Below are 17794 nucleotides of genomic sequence, written 5' to 3'. Positions count from 1 at the left end.
AGTCACCCTACCTCGGCCTCCTCATCTGTACTGTGGGCACAAGACACCATCCCCCACCCCCCTCAGGGTTGGATGGAAGGTAAATGAGACAGAGGAAGGGGAGGCCGCACATTCTCCACCCAGTTAGGGAACTGAAGGATGGGCAGAGGCTGGGGTGAAGAAATAGGAAAGGAGGTCTTTGCCTACACTGTTCTCCATGCACAGGGAGACTGACCAGAGATCCTGAGCCCTCTCCCAGACCTCATCTAGCTGTTCTGCTAGGAAGAATGTTGGAGAAGAGGTGGCTATGATTAGCAGCCCCTGAGACATGGGCATGTGGCTTTGGCAGAGTCTACTGCTGGGGAAATGGGATCTGGGTCCTAGCTGTCAGGTCAGGAAAGCTGCTCTCCACTGGGGGGCTCTGCAGGGTGGCAGCCTCAGGTCTAGCTAGGATTTTTTGCTGTCTGTTGGTTCTCCATCTCCTGCCTTCCTGAAGAGGTCCATTGCCCCCCATCCTCTATCTCTCCTGGGGAGTCCCTGCCTGGCTGGAGCTGGGTGCTTGTGTGTGTTGGGGAAGGGGGTGGTGGCTGTGCTGCACACCACAGATCCCAGCTGCCTCTGGACACTGAAAATCCAATTTTCTTCCTAATTGTCACCGCCCGCGCTCTCTCTCCTCACAGCCTACTTCTGCTTGGCGGCACCATGTCCCCCCCATGCTCCCCGACTCCTGCCTCCTGCTGCCCACCCCACGGCGGACGCTGCCCCCCCTCTCGGTCACCCGTGTCGGGACGCACCATATATCATGTCCGCAGCTGGGAGGGGCTGGGGGAGCGGATGGCCCCCGCCCCAAGCTCCCTGACGAAATCGTCCTTTTCCGAGGCGGATGACAGGTTGTGGGAACAACAGCTTGAATTACGGAAAGAAGTTTCCCCACTGAGTTAATCTGCAGTGGCTGGAGGTGACCTTCTGGAGACGGCGATTAATCACGGGCCGTGGCGGGCGCCGCGCCACGCCGGGCCCTTTGGGGGAATACTAATTCCACTACAAGATAAATCATAATTTGACAATAATCATCTGCCCTAATCACTCCAATTCTTCCGTTTAATTATTTGTATACACCATGTTTCTTCAGCGAGGACCCTGTGTGCCCATGGGTGGGGAGGGACGGCTGCCAGGGCACAGACCCCTCCTGGGTCCCTCGGCCTCTTGCCCTACTGGTGTGCCTGGAGAGGCCTGACCCAGAACTGCTAGGGAGAATGTTGGAGAAGAGTTGTGACGGCGTGACTGGGGAAACTGAGACTCAGAGAGAGGCCAGGACTTGCCCAGGCTTAGGGTGAGCCAAGCAGAAGACTTAGGCCTCTGGTGTTCAATCCGAGGCAGCACCCCATTGCACTGCCCTGCTAAAGAATTAGCCCAGGGCGCCTCACTTCCACTGCCCTGCTCCCTGACCTCTGTCCCCAGTCTTCAGTGATGCCTGGTACCACCCTCCATCTGTCAGCATGGACAGGGTTGCTGACTGCTTTCACTCCCCCTACCCAGGCCCTGGGCCTGGCCGTCTACTCAGGATATGAGGATCAGGGGCTATGGGCATCTGGGAAGATGTTGCCTGGTGCCACCTACCAGGTACTGTGTGACCGCTGACAGTTGATGGGACCTCTCTGAATCCTGTAAGCCTTTACCTGTAAATTGGGTGGGGATCCGTCTCTTCTAGCGCCAGACCCTTCGGGGCACTCATGGGGACATCCACGGCCCCTTCCTGTTCTGTCAGGGCTCAGCCACTAGAGCACTGCATTTCTTACTCCCAGCCCCCTACGGATCTGGCTCCTGGTGTCACCATGCTCAGCCTTCGGGTTGGGCTGCCAGGAGAGTTTCAGAGACCTAGCTCTGCTGTCTCTGATGTCCCCCTTGGCGGGGCTGGCTGGGCTGCTGCCAGCTCTGGCTCCCTAAAGTAAGAATTAGAATGACTCAGTGTCTTCCTTCTTCCAGGCCAACTCCGCGCACCCTTTGGTGGGGTATAGTAGTGAGGGGGGTACAGTGGGATCATTGGACCCAGCGCACCCCCCCCCAGGTGAGACTCATGTGGGAACTTCGGCACACCTTTGGCAATATGAAGGGAGATGGCTTTCACAAACAAGAGCTAAAAGCCTCGCTTGGTGTGTGCTGATGGGGCTACAACCGTAGAGAATGCTATACTGATGACGATGAAAATAATGCTCATGGCAGTGAGTGTTCATTCCTGACAGCAGCCTGCTTGGCAACCTCCTGGTCCTAAGGACGGCGAAGGAAGACCAATGATGGAAACACAGCCCTCAGCCTCAGGATGCCCAGTCTCAGGGAAGAGATGTGGCCTCTTTCCTCAGACCTGGGAGAGAAGAAAAAAGTGGGAAAAATACAAACCACAGTAATTACCTGCCAACATTTACAGAGCTCCCACCACGTGCCAGGCCTGATGCTCAGTACTATGCCTACTTCATACCTGAGTCCTCGTGACGAAGTGTGTGTGTGGTATGGAGTCAGCCTATTTACAGATGGGGAAATCAAGTCTCAGAAAGGTGAAGTCACTTGCTCTGTGTCACCAAACTTTTGAGTACAAGGTTGCGATTTAAATCCAGCTTCTTCTCCTCTCTCCTGTCTCGCAGAAATCTTGACAAAACCATCTTATCAGTATTATAGAATTTCTGGTCAAAGGATCTTGGAAAAGCCGAGCCAGTCTTTTCACCTCTCAGGGTCTCAGTCTTTCCAGCTGTGAAAGGGGCCTGGGGCAATTGTGAGACTGGGGATGTGACAGGGGAGCTGGTTGGGGCCTCAGCCCCTCCGTACCCGTAAGTCCCTTCCCTGCTGCTGTGGTTTCCCTTCGCTCATGCTTTGTGGACACAGGGCTTCCTTCTTCTCTGTCTTTAGCCAGACCTGTGCCCTCCCACCCCAGCTTCTCCGTGACCCCTGCCTGGAGGAAGAATGTATGTGGGACAGGCGGTGTCTTATAGCCCAGAGACCGCTATTTGATGCCATTCTCTGACAACCCCTGGGCAGATCAACCATGGCTTGTGACTGGTGGGGGGGACCCTGCTGGCTTTGTGAGAAGTGTTTTAGTCAGGCACTGCCTGGCTATCCCACAGTCCTTACCCCACCCAGCCTGCCTTTGGGGCCAGTATACCCACATAGCAGCTATGCCTCTTGAGGGTGGCTGTGCAGGAGTGCCACACCCCAGCTATAAAGACCTGATTGGGGGGGGGGTGTCATTTAGCCTTTTTTGATCCTCAGTTTCCTTATCTGCAAACCAGGGATAATAACACCTGGTTACCTATTGTTAGTATAAATATCAGGCGTGGTCAGGTCACACAGCCAATTGTCGCGGTCCCTTGCTCTGGCCCCTAAGTCCCCTTTTCGGGGTGATCAAAGGGAGAGGCATCCTCCTTGCAGACAGCACTACTCTCAGCAAGGCACTGGGTCGGCCCACTCCCAACCAGAGCCTGCCACCCTTCCTGGGAGAGGAAATGACAAGAGTAGTGGCTGGTCAGGTGGTGGGGGGGCTGTGGCAGGAGAGAGGGGAAGCAAAGGCTGCCCCCAGTGGGAGAGAGATGGCCTGGGGGGAGAGCAGCTGAGTCGCAGGGGAGGAAGGGAAGGAGGGAGGCTGTCGTGCTATAAATACCTCCCAGGTAACAGGACGCATAAATGAAGGGAGGGAATTAGTCACATTCCACGGCGCCTCCGAGAAAGGACAAGGAGCAATGACCTAAATCCATGGAAGGGAAAAAATTAAGCTAATCTTGGAGGGGATGGTTAGGGGCTGGACACTGTGCCTCCTCAGAGCAGTGCCCTGGATGGGATCTGCTTGCTGGACAGGGACCTGGGAGGAATCACCCATAGCAGGAGAAGTCTGGAAGGCACATCTTGTCTTCTCCATGCCCAGATGTGTGAGATGTATGACAGGCTCTTTTCTAATCAAGGTTTCCCTGGCCTCTCAGAAAAAAATCCATTCTTCTTGGAAGTCCTTTGAGCAGTCTATCCCTGGTCTTTCCTCATATTACTCTGGAGCATGTTCCTGTTTGCCGCATTCCTTGTCTTCACACTCTCTGAGACTCTCACCGTATCATGCGCCCAGATCTGGTTATTGGGTTCCTGGTTCAGGCAGAAGAATCTTTGCTTGGGAAACAAGAAAGACGTACCCTGTTGCTTCTCTGCACGTCACTGCCGGTGCTGGGTCCACCTGTCCCTGACTGGGATGATGACTATGGTCTACTCTCTAGTTTCCCAGCGCCAAGCTTCACCCCCTTGTGCTCCAGCACCTCTCTTATGGTTGCCAGAGCAACAGTTAGTGCATGCCCTCCCTTGCTCACACCTTCCCTACTTCTATAGGAATGGAGTCCAGTCCTCTTGGCCTGCAAGCTGAGCCTCCAAGCCAAAGTTCTGCCTTGCCTTTACTTATTTGCACCCATCCTGCCACTCTAAGTTCTCCAGCTCTTTGCATGGATTGTCCTTTCAGCTGAGGATGTCTCCCCTTGCTCTGCCTGGCAGACTTGCATTTTCTTCTAGGCCCCAAGCTGGAGTCTGAAATTCTCTCTGCAACCTCTGGGGCTGACTTGGGGTCCTTGCCATCTATATTCTGGAAACATTTGCAGCAGGGTTAGTGTGGGGAAGTGGTTAAGATCCAAGTTAGGAGGCCAGCTCTGCCCCTTCCTATGTGGCCTCTGGTGAATAAATGAGCTCTCTTGTGCCTCAGTTTCTTCATCTGTAAAAAGGGGTTCTCGCAGTGCTTCCCAATGGTGGTTCAGTTTGGGTGAGAGAGACCCTGCATGATAGCACAGCCCACAGTCAGCAGGCGGCTGTTGTTGGGGTCACAGTATTGATCGCACTGTTTCTGTGTCTGCCTCCTCTGTGGGCTGTGAGATGTTGGGGGGTGGCGCTGCGTCCTCGTGTGACTCGTCGCCGCAGCCGCAGTGGCCAGCTCACGCCTGGCACTGAGACGGTCGGCAAATGTTTGCTGAATTAATGAGTGGGGGCTGCAGGGCGTGCTTGGGCTGCAGTTCCGCCTGGGCTGTTGCAGCTGGGGCGCCTGTGTACATGAGTGTGCCGTGGGAGTATGAGAGAGGGGTGTCTGTGGGTGAGGGAGCTGTATCTGTGTCCCGGGGGTCTGGCGGCGCCGTGGGCAGCCTGGCGCGCCCGCTCCCTGGGGTCCCCGCCGAGTGCCTGCCTGGCTGCGGGACCCCGTTGCCAGGAGCAGTCAGGATGCGGCAGCGTCTCCATGGCAACGCGGCATCTCGAGCCGCGAGCCGCCCTCCCCCGGCGCCCCGCAGTGGGCAGGAGGCCGAGCCTGGCAGCCCCTCCCGGCCCAGCAGCCAGCAAGCTGGGCCAGGAGGCCGAAACCTGGTGGGAGGGACTGAAGAGGGGGCTCTTTATTTTTCTAGTGATGAGGGGCTGTCTTGCTTCTACTTCGTTCTCAACTGGGGAAGGTAGACAATGTGAGAGCTCTGTCTTCTGCCCACGTGCCGCGCTGCTTTCCATTTCTGGCCAGGGAATTAGGAACAGTCCTGGTCAGACCAGGAGACCCTCACTGGCCCAAGGACATCTCTGATTTAAATCCTACCCGTGAAAATGGCACAATGATACAGGCTTCTGGGGCCGTTGTGAGGTGGCATTGAAACACTTCCAGGGAAGTGCCATCCTGGTCCAGGGTACGAATGCAAGCTTAGTGACTTCCTATACTTACCCAAATGTCTGCCAGTACCCCCACTTCCCACCGACAATGCCCATGTCTCCAATATCTGTCAAGAGCTGTCTCAGTGCTCCTTTCATGCCATTTCCACAAACCCACTCAATGTTCTCACTGTGGGCTCATTACCCCCACTCCCCAGTTTCCACCCAGTGCCTCTGGTACTCACCCAATACCTTCCCAGGGCCTCCCAGTACTTCCAAGTACTCACTTGGTGTCTCCAGTTGTTATCCAGTATCCCTCTATGCCTACTCAGTATTTTCGAATATCTACTCAGGCCTCCTAGTTATTACCTAGTAAGAATCTCGTGCCATACTTCTAGTTTAGGCTTGCTGCCCCTTAAAATCCCCTAGGGAGGACTCACCGCTACCAGTACCTGCCTAGTGGCCCCTAGTGCCCTCTTATTACCCATTAGTACATGCGCATCGAGCATGGCTCCCAGTACCTTCCTAGTACTACTGTTCACCCAGTGCTAACCAGTACAACCTCTTTCTGCCTAGTATACCGTACTCCCACTCCATACCCTCTCCCCACTCTCTGCTTCTAGGTAAATCCTCCTTAGCCTCCTGCGGGGCTCCCAGCCTCTCCGCCCGAGCTCGGCCAGACCGCACTGTTTTCGGCGGCCAGGAGGGGGCGCGCAAACGGTCAGCTGAAGACCGAAGCGTGGGGCGCGGCCGGGGTGGAAGTCGAGAGACTGCATCCGAGGCCCTTGTCTTACGGAGTCTGAGTCCTCGTCCAGGGTGGGGCTGCATTTTGGACGAGTACTGCTGGGAGTGATTACGCCCCCAACCCCGCATCCTTTGCTAGGCCCGCTGGGCCAGCCGCCGTCGCCGTCGTGGTTTCGGCTCAGGGAGGGGGCGCGCGCCCTCTGGTGGCCATGGAGCGGCTCAGCGCCCTGGGCTGCTGCGCAGGGACGGAGTGGTGCGTTCTTTCCCTCCCTCTTCCAGCGTCCTAGTTTATTGGGCCTGTCCTGGAGCTGGCGCGCAGAAGGGAGTTGGGTGGGGGCGTTGGGGTTGTAGGCAATCCAGGCTTCTCTCTGGGGGCTAGGCAGAGGGACTGGAGGCGGAGATGAAGGGAGAACTTTGGCTAGGGAGCTTGGGACTGAGAACCCTGGGGAGGGACTGTGTGAGCAGAGTGGTGGTGGTGGGGAGAGCGCTGAGTCCGCCAAAGAATGGATCTCTACTCAGGGATTCAGCATTTTGGGCTTTTATCTGGGTGTGCTGCCTGCAGAAGGAGGGTAGGGGAAGATGGCGGTGGCAGGATGAGGCATCGCCATTTCAGGCCCGGCAGCTTCTGACTGGTGCTAGGCCCTTAACAGTGGCGTCGCCATCGATCTACCTACCGATTACTGCCCATTACTGCCTCTGCGCACCTGCCAGCCCTCAGTCCTCTTCTCACCTGCCTGCGCCTGTTCTCCAATTTTTAGCAGTCTAGGAGGGGTGGGGACACCCTCTCTGCTCCCACGGTGTGAGGTTTCCTCTCCTCTGTATGTTGGGGAAATGGATGGAGCTACAAGTAGGAGGGATTCAGGTTAGACTTCTGCAGTCTGTCCTGGATTTGGGTGACCTTGGCCTGTAGGACCATCCAGCGTCAGTTCTGTGATCTTGTGCCCATCTCTGGTCTGGCATCAGGACAGCACTCAGTAAGCCTCTGCTCAGTGGATTAGCGAGTTCCTTTCCATTTATATGGCCTTAGAGATGCTTCCTCTGTCCTCCTCCTCACTGTATGGATGAGGAAAACAAGGTACCCAGCAGGTAAAGAATTACTCCAGGATCACCAGGAGTAGATGGGTGAGTGGCAGGATGAAGAGCACTGGTCTGGTCTGGGTTTGAGCTCAGTTCTGATGCTTGCTGAAGGAACTTGGGTGAGTCACTTCCTACTTTCTAAGCCTCAGTTTCCTCATTTATAAAATGAAGATAAAACCTCTATATACTTCCCAAGATGGTTGTGAGGATTAAATCTGATGATGATGATGTTGAGGAGAATAATAACAGTCATAGACACTGTAAGCTGAGTGCTCACTTTGTGCCAGGTGCTGTGGACCGTGACTCAGCACCTAACACCCAAAGTTTGTTATACTAGATTGACAGTAAAAGCCCTGGCTTAGGGCCTTTCTGAAGAGGCTGTCAGCAACTACCAGTATGAGCTCACAGGCAGATTGACAAAGCCCCTACCAGAATCCAGGCATCTAGGATGAGCTCAGAGCTCCTTTGCCTGTGTTAGACCTGGAGGCAGAGGGAGGGACAAGATGACCTTGAGCTATCCCCTGTGCATGTTCTCTAGGCCTGGATCAGATTTCCGGCCCTTGCGAGGGCTGAGAGAGCTACATGATGGAGGAAGCATGTGTCCTGGCCTGGGCAGCTGGACCTGGAAGCCTTGCCCCGGAACCTGGGGCCTTTCCTGCAAAGGGAATATCCAAGAGCAGGAAGGAAGGAAGTGGGGAGGGGGAGGAAATGGGGGGAGGGAGAAAGGATGGGACAGGCCCCAGCTGGGAGTGAGTTCTCTCTGGGACTAGCCAAGAAAAGAGGACATCTGGACTGGCCTGGCTGAGAGGCCATCAGTCCGGTCACCCTGGCTGGGGCTCAGATGTGTGTGTGGTTGGAAAGGGGGGTGGTCAGGCGAAGAGGATGACTCCCACCCTTCGTCTCCTGGTCTGTGGAACAGGTACAAGAACTCTTCAGTCCAAAGCTTGATGGGAGTAAAATGAGGTTAGGGATGCAAAGCGCCATCTGGGCCTTGAATGTAGTAGGTGCCTCAAGTTCTTCCTCCCTGACCCTCCTGCCTGTTCTGTGAGACAATAGACAGCTCCCAGTGCCTGTGAACTCATGCATTCATTCAACAACCATGATTGAGCACCTAGTATGCGTTGGGGTCTGGGGCTGTTAAACTGAACAGAAGCCAGTCCCTGCCCCACAGAGTCCGTCTGTAGTGAGGAGGGAAGGATGAATCACCAAGCAGTGATGGGGGAAGTACAAGGTCTATTATAGTTCGGAGGAGGTACCTGACTCAGCCTGGGAAATGGGGGGAGGCTTCTTAGAGGAAGTGATATCATGTCAAGACCCAAAGGGTGAGAATACATTAGCCGGAAGTAGGGGCATGGTAGGGAAGAGGGTTCTGGGTAGAGGGAGGGGCAGGTGCTAAGCCCAGGGTTCCGGGGGAGCAAGGCTATGGTGGCAACAGAATGTGTGGCAAGGGAGGGGAGGTGGGGCTTTGAGACTCAGGTATAGGGCTGTGAAATTTATTCTGAGGGCATTGGGGAACCACAGAAGGTTCTAGGCAGGGGTGGCACGGTCAGAGTGGAATAGGGCCCAGCGGAGGGCACTCAGGGCCCCCACGGTGAGTGAGCCTGCCATCTCCATGCCCTCGTCTCTCATGGCTCCTCCATGGGAAGCAGCCAGGCTGGACCATCACATACCCTTATTACTCCTCAGGTTTTCCCACCCCCCTTTGATTGGCACTCCCCACCTGGATATTATTTCCCTGGATAAGCCAACCCCTCACGCTGGCCATGAAGACATAGCACAAGGAAAGACAGAGCCATCCACAGTCCCTTTTCTTTTCAGATGAAGATAGAGAGTATTGCTAGAATGTACTCAAATCACAAAGTGAAATAAAAACAGTTGAGTTAGTTTGTACTTTTTTTTTTTTTTTTTTTTACCTTTCTAGTAAGAATAAAAAACATGTATGCACAAGCCAAAATATGAATTGTATAATTTCGGTGATTCTGCATAAGAGCGAAATGCCCATATATTTGCATTTAAAACTGACATCACACAGCGTAAAGATAAACGATAAAATTCATGTTACACATTTAAATTTTTAATTTTTCTTTTCTTAGAATGACATTAAACAAATAAACAGTGAAGAATCAAGAGATAGACTACATAAGAAAAGATAAAGCTACCTTTATATATATTTAATTTTATTATATAATATTAGATCCTTTTCCCTTGTTTTTGAACAAGGAGCTCTGCATTTTCATTTTGTGCTGGGTCCTACAAAGTAACCGGTCCTGGGTAGAAGGACCTTCCATCTCTGTTTTAGAGTGGGGAACTGTAAGGGCAAAACCACCTCTTTTTCTGTGATATGCTTCCTGGCTGGTGGAAGCCTCAGCCCTCCTTGGGGTCCTGCTCTCTCTAGGTGTACCACGATCCAGGGTTCGGGGCAGGGCTGGGCATCTGGGAAAGCCAGTCCCTTGGGCCTGAAGATACTGCTGCCCCTGGCCTTGGGGGGCAACTTCACTGGCTACCAGGCTGCCACTCAGCCTGGTAAGGTTCATGGGGTTCCTGATGCCCTCCCCGTAAGATGGGCTCTCCAGGGTCAGGGCCTGGAGATGGGCCTCAGAAACAGGCTACTGTGGAGCTGGAGATGAGCTTTGGTCTCCTCTCTCCCAGCGCCTGTCCTTAGCTAAGAGAGGGAAAGGGGGTGGGTTCTCTCTTCTTGGCTTACTTTTGGGGACAAAAAAGAGGAATGGAACCCCCTTGGCAGTGATCATCCTGCAACCTGGCCACCTATAGGAGGTCCTCACACTTGAGGCAGAGGGCCAAGGGGTGGCAGCAAGGCTAGGTGGGAGGGAAGCACCTCCCCTGACTCAGTCCCTGAGGGGGTGGGGGAGGAGCAGGCAGCACAAGTGCTTTGACTTCCTCTCCGCCTTTTGTCTTTGACTTTGGTTTTAGACCCACCAACTTGCCCAAGCTCTTTGACACTGTTTCCTCCTATATGCCATGGGATAATGCCTGTACCTGCCCCAAGGGCTATTGTGAGCCTTCTCTGAGCTAATCCACAAAAACATTTAGTGCAGAGCTGGGCACTTAGAGGCCACCATTCACAGAAGCTCACCTGTTGTGGAAGAAGAGGTTGGCGACTCAGTGGGATCACCAGAAATGCCCTCCGTCTCCTCTCTTTCCTTTGGATCCTCCTTCTTTCTTCTCTACCCTGCTTCCCCACTTCCTCTCTCTGCTGTTCCTCTAACACTCCAGGCTCGTGCTCACCTCAGGGCCTTTGCACCTGCTATTCTTTCTGTAGCTCTGGTTTTTTGGGTCTTAATATAAATGTCACTTTCTCTGGGATGGTGTGCCTGACTACCCCAGCTGACATCTCCCTGATGAAGACACTCTGTTATATTTCACTATTTAATTTTTCACATAGCACTTGATAAGTGATAACTTCGGTTACTTGGTTGTTCAGTGTCTTTCTCCCCTCCCTCTAGGCTGTGAGCCTCGGGTGGGTGGGTACCTAGTCTGTCTTGTTCCCCGTGTCCTCAGTGACTGGCAGCACACAGTAGGTGCTCCACACAGACTGAGCCCTGCTCTTATGGAGTTCATAGTTTAATGAATGAGGCAGGATTGAACAAGCAAACAAACGTTTTGATACATTTTTAAAACTGCTTTTTAATCGTGCTAAGATATAACGTAAAATATATGATATGATATAAGATATAAGACATAACGTAAAAAATCACCATCTTAACCATTTTAAGTTTCCAGTTCAGTGGCATTAAGTACATCGCATTGTTGTGCAACCATCACCACCATCCATCTCCAGAACCCTTGTCATCTTCCCAAACTGAGACTCTCTACCCGTCAGACAGTAACTCCCCATTCCCTCTACTCCCAGCCCCAGGCAACCACCATTTTGCTTTTCGTCTCTATAAATTTGACTACTGTAGATAGCTCATATATGTAGAATCATATAGTTTTTTTTTTTTTGTGACTGGCTTATTTTGCTTAACATAATACTCTCAAGTTTTACCCGTGTTGTACGTAGCATGTTTCAGAATTTTCTTCCTTTTTAAGGCTACATAACGTTCCATTGTATGTATACACCACATTCATCCAATGATGGCCACTTGGGTTGCTTTTACCTCTGAGCTATTGGTAATAATGCTGCTATGAACACGAGTCTTTGAGACCCTGCTTTTTAATTCCTTTGTGTAAATACCCAGAATTAGAATTGTTAGATCATATAGTGATTCTATTTTTAATTTTTGAGGAACCATTATACCCTTTTCTACTGTGACTGCACCCTGTTACATTTTCAACAATGCGCAAGTGTTCCAATCGCTCCATATCTTCACCAACACTGGTTATTTTCTTTTTTTGTTTTCTGAGTCGTCCTAATGGATGTGAGGTGGTATATCATTGGGGTTTTGATTTGCATTTCTCTAATGATTATGATACACATTTTGAAGGAAACATGTTTTGAGAGACTGGAAGAAAGGAAGCATCTGAGCTCCAGTGGCCTGGAAGCTCTGGTGGTCTGGAAGGAGGTGGTATTTAGATTGAGGCCTAACAGAAGGGAAGGAGGCAGCCAGTGAGGATCTGGAGGGCACGGGAATAGTGAGTTCAGGGGACCTGAAGTGTGAGTGAGCAGCGCATATTTCTTTTCTGGAGAGATAGTGAATCATGGGCAAGGGGCTGGTGCTGGGAGACATGGTCTGATGGGGAGGCAGGGCTGGGAGATCCAGGGCTTTAGGCCAAGGAAAAGAGTTCGTGTTTGCAATTTATAGTCAGCACTGGTTTCCTCAGGTTGTGGGGATGAGGAGGGAAGAGGGGACACCCGGGGACAAAGGGATGGATGGTCGTAAAAATGGCTGATTGGGTGATGATGTCACAGTATGCATTAACGAAGGGCCTGGGTCCTGTGGGTGTGTGCCTGTGTTCATGTGTGCAGATGGAGGCCTGGTGTTTACCTGTGTGTGTCTGGAGAACACCCAAAGACCCAGATCATTACGTGATCTATCTTAAGAACGTGCTGTGCGTACCTCCCTCCAGCCCACAGTGGAGGGAGGGCGCAGTGTTGCTACCCGGCTCCAACTCCAGCCTGGAACCAGCAAGAAGGATCCAGAGCCATACCTCGGGGTTGAGGCTGGCGTCTGAGAATGACGACCGGTCTTTGAAGGTTTGGAGACTAGAGATTGCCCACTTGAGACCAGGAGATGACTTCACGCCCACCTTTGCAAGGCTGCACGAGACACGGGGGGCGGGGGTAAGGAGGGCGCACCTTCTAGGGGAGCAGGGTCGGCTACTGCAGTACCGAGGAGGGCCGCGCGGGGGCGGCCGAGGGCGCCGAGCAGCGGAGAGGAGGAGGGAGTGAGGGGTGGGAGAGGAAACGTGGGGTGGACAGAGGAGCGGGCAGATCTGGGGGTGTATGTCTGCGGGGCTTTGCTGTTTGTTTCCGTCTTCATGTGGCTGTGTGTGTGAGGGTGGAATGAAGTCATGAGCTCATCTCCATCCCAGTGGTATCTCATTTCATCCTCAAGGCAACTTCCTGGCAGGCCCAGAGAAGTGGAGACATTGCCCGAGGTCACTCAGCAAGGTTGTGCAGCCCAGGCCTGCCTGACCGTTCCTGTGCTCTAGCCATTGGCCCTCCTTGAGAGAGTTCATCTGTCTCCTGGCCTCACTTCGCCCTCATTCCTCCCTGTCTCATCAGAGCACCTCGCCCTGGCAGGGCCAGGGAGCTGGCGGGGGTGGGGGGGGAGGTGGGGGGGGGTGTGGGGGTAGGGGGTGGGGGGGGGAGCTGGGGGGTGGCTTGGACTTGAGACCTCCCTGAGGCCCTAGGGGACTGTAAGCTGGGTCCTCTTTAGAAAAACTCTCGCTGAAACTCCGTGCCCCCTTCAGATATATGAGTGTGTGATTGTGGCAGTTTGGCCATCCCTGGAAGAAAAAATATGAATGATTTCAGCTGAGACCATTGAACAGAGGGGCAGACTGCGGCCCAGAGAGGAGCGGGGAGTCATCCAGGATTCTGCAGCAGGGCAGGGGATGAGGGCCTGTTTATTTTTATCTGAAAGGGGCTAGAGGACCCCAAACGAGGGAATCAGTAAGATATATATCACAGGTTGGAGACCAAGGGGCAGAAGGGCCATGATCTGGCCTCTGCCTCCAGAAAGTTCTCCCTGACTACCTCCTCTGCCACCATTGTCAGAAATGGCCTCAGAGTTCCACTGACACTTTGTCTGGTTAGGCAGGCTAAAAATTCACTGTGAGTTGCTTTAAGGAACCTCAGAGACCTTCAGTCCATCCTTCTGGCCAGCCTACAAATTCCCTCTTTAACCCTCCTGACAGTCAACTTATCACCTTGTTTGTACACCTCATGTAACGGGGAGCTCACTGCCTTAAAAGGCAGTCTGTTCTATTGTAGGACAGCTCTTTCCAGTGAGACCAAACTGGCCTTCCTGTGCCGTCCCACTGTTGGAATTATCTCACCCTGTGGAGCACAGAACAGTGCCTCTGTCTGCTGGACACAGGCCCTGGAGGGCAGCAGAGAGGGATACACCCCCCCACCCCACCCCCCGCCTTCTCTCCAGATTAAATGGTCCCAGTTCCCCATAAACAGTCTTTCCTGCCCTTCAACTCCGAGGTGTACTCTGGATGGGAATGGCCCCTTCTGCGCTGTTTTGTCTTCAAATTTTACAGTGAACATCCATATAGCCACCACTTAGATTTTATAATTTAGGCTAATATTATATTTGCTTTATCATTGTCTATGTATCTCTCCTCCATCAGATATCTCCTTTTTTGGAGGTATTTCAAAGTAAGTTGAATGTAACATCACACTTTACCCCAAAACAGTTCAACATGCATATCACTAACTAGAGTTCAATATTTGTGTATAGTTATTTGTCTTTTTGAGGCAAAAATTTATATATAATGAAATGCACAAATCTTAAGTATACCATTGGTTGAGTTTTGACAAGTGCATGTACAAATGCATGGATCTTGGCCCATCCGATCAAGTTAAAGAATATAAAGAAGTTTCCTAGTCACCCCCTGCCCCCACTGAATTCTTTCCACAATGGCCCATTCTAGAACATCATAAAAAAAAAGAATCATGCAGTATCTACTCTTTTTGTGTCTGGCTTATTTCATGCAGCATAATGTTTTAGAGATTCATCGGTAGTTCGTTCCCTTTTATTGCTGTATAACAGTTTGTTAATCCATCTGTCTCTTGATGGACCCCTTGGGCTGGTTCTTATGGACAGATGAATGGATGGATGGATGCCCAGCCAGGTCTCCCTGATCCTGAACTTACACAATTGCTTTGCTGGAACCTGGATGTCAGCTTCTCCATTTGTCCTCATTAAATTCCATCTTGTTGGTTTTGACTTAACCCTCCAGCTGGTCCTGATAATGATGAGGTGGTGAACTCACATACATTTACTGTGTGCCAGCACCGAGCTAATCCATCCAGACTTTAGAACCACACTATGAGGGAGCTACTATTATCTCCATTCTAGAGATGAGGAAATTGAGGCACAGAGAGGTTAAGTTACTTGCCCAAGTGACCCAGTTGTAAATGACAGAGCTAGGATTAGAACCCAGGTAGTTTAGAACCAGATATTATGGTCTTAACCACTCACGCTATTGCCTCTTTTTGGCTTCTGGTGTCATCTCCCTTCATCTTCTAGTTTCTGCAAACATGTTCATGCCTCTAGGTCTTCATTCAAATTATTGGTTAAACAACAACAACAACAGCAGCAGCAGCAGCAAAAAACAGGCTATGGACCAGCTAAGTCTAGGGCCAAGGACAGAACTTGGTGGCATAGCTGTAAAGGTCCCCTTTTGCACTGGCCATATTCTATTTGTCATTAATCCTTGATGGTGATATCTCCACCAGCTGCAAAGCCACAGGATCGAGATCTAGCCATGGATCTCTGCCATGGTCTCAGGACAGCGTCCATCAAACATGCCTCTGTAGTCTCCACACAACCAGCATCTCGTGTCCTCAGGTTCACCTGCCCAGGGGCTGAGGAACAACGGGAGCAGATTGGGGCCAGGGTAGCACTTATTTGAACCCATGTGGACACCCGGTGGCCCATTATAGTTCCTGGATCTTGGCCCAGCATCTAGCTTGTAGTAGGTGCTCAGCAAATGCTTGTTAATTATTTTCTTGAAGGCAACTTTATTTTATTTTTTATTGCAGTACAATATACATAACATGAAAGTTACTAATTTACCCATTTTTAAGCATACAATTCAGTTGCATTAGGTACATGAAAAGTGTAGTGTAACCATCACCACTATCTATTTCTAGAACTTTTCGTTATTACAGACAAAAACTCTGTACCCATTAGACAATAAATCTCCATCCTCCAATCCCTGGTAATCTCTATTCTACTTTCTATTTCTATGAATTTACATATTTAGATATTTCTTATAAGTGGAAATGTACAATATTTGTCCATTGGTGTCTGGTTTGTTACATAGCATAATATTTCCAAGGTTCATCCCTGTTGTAGATGTGTCAGAATTTTATTTCTTTTTAAAGCTGAATAATATTCCATTGTGTGTGTACATGCCACATTTTCTTTATCCACGTATCTGTCAGTGGACACTTAGTTTGTTTCTACCTTTTGGCTATTGTGAATAATGCTGCTATGAAGCTTGTTGCTTGTTATAATCCCTTTCTAATCAAGTTCTCCCCAATCCTTTTCACTAAGATGGTTCTTGTCAGGGTCTCTTGTGACCTTCATGTAGCTAAATCCAATGGTAAATTTTCAGTCCTCGTCTCACTTGATCCATCAGCAGCATTTGACTTGGCCCATCTCTTTCTTCCCTGACTTTGTTTCTTCATTTGTTTCTGGGATCCCACGTTCTCCTGCTTTTCCTCTACCTCTCCGGATGCTCTTCCTCAGTCCCCCTTCTTGTTTCTCCCCTTTTTCCTCCCCTACCTCTTCATGCTGGAGACCTTCAGGGCTCCATTTTTGGTCCTCTGACCCGCCCCCTCCCCAACTCCCAGGTGACCTCATTCCTCTTCCGGAATGTACATCTCTAGCCAAGACTACCTGCCGATGTGACATCTCCACTTGGGTGGCCAATGGACATCTCGAACTCCACTTATCTAAAAGCAAGTACCTGCTTTTCCTTCTTCAACACTTTCTTCCCCGCTTCCCCACATTAGTTCCTGGCAACTTTCGTCCTTCCCATTGTTCAGGTCCCCAACTTTCGCTTCGCTCTTGACTTTCCTCTTTCTCTTACATCCCACACCCAACCCCTCAACTCACCTTATTGGCTTTACTTTCAAATTATAGTCAGGACCTGGCTACTTCTCACCAGCTCCACTGTTCTCATCTTGGTCTGAGGCCCCATCGACTTGCCCCTGGAATTCTGCTGTAGCCTCCTCGTAGGTCTCCAGGCTCAGCCCTGACTCCTTCAATCTATCCCCAGCGCTGTGTAGCCAGAGGGATCCTTAAAAAAATACGAGTCAGATGGGGTCGGTTCTCCTGCTAGCTTTCTGCCTCATTTGCACTCTCCCATTGTTCTCTCTGCTCCTTGTTGTTCCAAGTCCATGCTATGGCCTTTGCACTGGCTGTTCAGTTCCTTAAACCTCTCCTCCATATCTATATGACAAATTCTCTTACCTCTTTCTTGTCTTTGCTCGAATTCACCTTCTCAATGTGTCTACCAGTAACATTTTTTTTTTTAAGCCTATGGCACCTGGTATTCCCAGGTGGTCTCCCATCCAAGTACTAACCAGGCCCAACCCTGCTTAGTTTCTGAGATCAGACAAGATCAGGCATGTTCAGGGTGGTAAGGCTGTAGGGCAAGTTGCGTTCTTTTTAAAGCTGCAATACCCCTCACCCTGTCCACCTCCCGATCCCCTTTATGTTGTCCTATTTCCCCCTGGAGTACTTATCACGATTTATATTATAAATTCTACTTCTGTAAGGTGTTTGTTGTTTCTTTTCTTCTCCCACCCCCACTGGAAATAATTCAGGAGAGCAAGGATTTTCATCTCTTTTGTTTACTGATATGATTCACCTAGGCTAGTGCTTGGTACAGGTAGGGACTCAGAAAAAAAGTTGTTGAACAGAAAAATGAAGGAAGGAAGAAAGTATGATCATTTGGGAAGAAGTCTGCAATCTAAAATGGGTTGAAGTCACGAAAAGGCGGGCTTCTGGCTGTCGTGGACATTAGTGCTGCTGTGCAGCAGTCAATTCTCCTTCTGGTAACTCCCCCTCCCCCCAGCTTCACCCCTCAGTTTTCCTTTGGGACACATGCCCTCCCACAGTTGGTCTGGTCTGTATGAATGGCCCAGAGCCAACTCCACTCCTTACTCCAAGGGGGGCAGTGACGCTTTAGGCCACAGGGATTGATTCAGGGC

At 51.1% G+C, this 17794-nt stretch overlaps 1 non-coding gene across 1 annotated transcript; it reads right to left on the bottom strand.

The window, feature by feature from the left end:
* Nucleotides 1-17115: 17115 nt before the first annotated feature.
* Nucleotides 17116-17234, bottom strand: LOC118606269. Its single transcript, XR_004952320.1, has one exon. It is a non-coding gene; the product is annotated as a 5S ribosomal RNA (ribosomal RNA).
* Nucleotides 17235-17794: the final 560 nt, after the last annotated feature.

Source organism: Rousettus aegyptiacus, unplaced genomic scaffold, assembly GCF_014176215.1.
Source record: "Rousettus aegyptiacus isolate mRouAeg1 unplaced genomic scaffold, mRouAeg1.p scaffold_m13_p_7, whole genome shotgun sequence".
Classification (NCBI taxonomy): Eukaryota; Metazoa; Chordata; class Mammalia; order Chiroptera; family Pteropodidae; genus Rousettus; species Rousettus aegyptiacus.
Note: the sequence above shows the minus strand (reverse complement) of the source record. Positions and strands in the feature narration are given on the sequence as shown.